Raw genomic sequence first — 1965 nt, forward strand, 5'->3', positions numbered from 1 at the left:
TAGATGGGGTGTATGCTTTATTAATTAGTATGAATAAACTTTCGTTCGTTTGTTCTTTAAGTGTATTTCACGGTTCAGGTAGGAGCAGGGCAGTGGCGGGCGCCCCGAGTTTTTACCACCCGGGGGTGAAAAGCCCCTTCTGGGGGCGCCGGCCTAGCCAGGCCTGGACGAGAGCTCCAGGGAGCAAGAAAAGGCAGCGACCCAAAGCCGCGTCCTGGAGCGGGCCTTGCAGACCCCGGCCGCCAGCGGCCGCAGTGAGCCCCGGAGCCGTGGACCCTCCCGCCTCCCCAAATCCCAGGGGACCCCCAGGAGGCACGATGAAGACGCACGCCCTCAACAAGGCCGGCAGTGACGACCGAGGCGCTGGGCATGCGTGCGCGGCCACGCGCAGTGACTGCGGGGCGTGCCCCTGGGTGCCAGGGCCCAGACTCCAGAATCAGCCCTAACCCCGCTTACCGGAAGCAACGGAGCACTTTATGTGGTCTGAGGCAGAAAATGATGCCTTGGCCCTTAGCTTAAAAAACAAACCAGCCAACCAACCTGGATATGATGAAATTTGGGGAAGTATGTGTCAGGTTCAAGGCAAGGGCCGTTCAGTGGCCATCACTCGGGCCCCTTGTGGATGAACCTGAAGAGCAAGGGCTTTGATGGTACATCATCGCCAGGTTTAGGATTGCCAAATTGTGAATCAAGTCGCCGGGAGGAAGTTGCAAACCTTGTGGCATCATCTTTACCTGCCCCCCTTCCTCGTGAAAAACTTGCTGTAGCACTGGATAATGAGGGTTCTATGTGAAGTTTTGGAACATATTGAAGGATTGTACCATTTGTATGAAATTATCAAAGGCATCTTCCTCTTGAATGGAACTGCTCTTTTTGAGGTCACATTCTCTGAGGAATGTAAAATGGACATTATTGGATGCTTAGAATATGATCCTGCTTTTCCACAACCACAAATAAACCTAAGCAGTTTCTAGCAAAAACAGCCAGGTTTAAAGAAGTGATTCCCTTATCAGACCTGGAGCTGAAACAAAAAGTTCATCAGACATACTGAGTTCAGTACATACAAGATATGGTCCTACCTACCCCTTCCATGTTTGAACTAAAAATGTGATCAACACTTCACTCTTTCACCTTTTTTCAATAAGGTAGAAATTGTTGGTTTGTTACAGGAAGATGAAAAATTTCTGACAAATTTGTTTACACAGTTAACAGATACCACAACAGATGAGGAGAAAAAAAAACAAAACAGGAATTAGTTAAAATTTTAAAAGAATTTTGTGCATTTTTCCAGACACTACAACCTTAAAACAGAGATGCTTTTTTAAAGACATGGTCAAACATAAGCATATTACCAGCTTTAGAAGTGATTCTAGGTATGGATGAAACACAGGTGTGAAGTGCTGCTGCTGAGATATTCTCTTACTTGGTTAAACATGATCCATCCCTGGTACAAGAGTTTGCCATGCAGAAGGCACAACAGAATGGTGATGATATTCTGCTCATCAACCTCATTAAGGAACATATGATTTGTGAGGCAGATCCTGTACTTGGACGAGCAGTCCAACTCAGGGGTCTCCTTCAAACTTTACTTGACCCAGAGAACATGCTAGCGACTGCCAACCAAACAGAAAAGACTGAACTTCTCAGTGTCTTCTACAAACATTGTATGCAAGTTCTCACTGCTCTGTTGTTGGCAAATACAACAGAAAAGAAACTGGGTAAAGATGATTTTCAAACAACCCAGTGAAAAAAAGGAGGTGCTTCTGAAAATGAATTCTTTCTGATCAGCAGAGCCCAAGTTTCAAACTTTCCCTCTCTAATGGAACAATGACTAATCTCACCAGCCAATAATCTGCAACATATATGCTGGGTTCTCTAGGATCACCTGGACCCCCAGAGTCCCTCTAGACTTTCCACGCTTTCCTGAATCTGTCTCTAAGTCACATCTCAGATGATAGCTATTAC

At 46.1% G+C, this 1965-nt stretch overlaps 1 pseudogene; it reads left to right on the forward strand.

Moving 5' to 3' along the window:
- Nucleotides 1-369: 369 nt before the first annotated feature.
- LOC101441878 (serine/threonine-protein phosphatase 4 regulatory subunit 3A pseudogene) lies at nucleotides 370-1747 on the forward strand (annotated as a pseudogene).
- Nucleotides 1748-1965: the final 218 nt, after the last annotated feature.

This window comes from Dasypus novemcinctus, chromosome 1, assembly GCF_030445035.2.
Source record: "Dasypus novemcinctus isolate mDasNov1 chromosome 1, mDasNov1.1.hap2, whole genome shotgun sequence".
Lineage (NCBI taxonomy): Eukaryota > Metazoa > Chordata > Mammalia > Cingulata > Dasypodidae > Dasypus > Dasypus novemcinctus.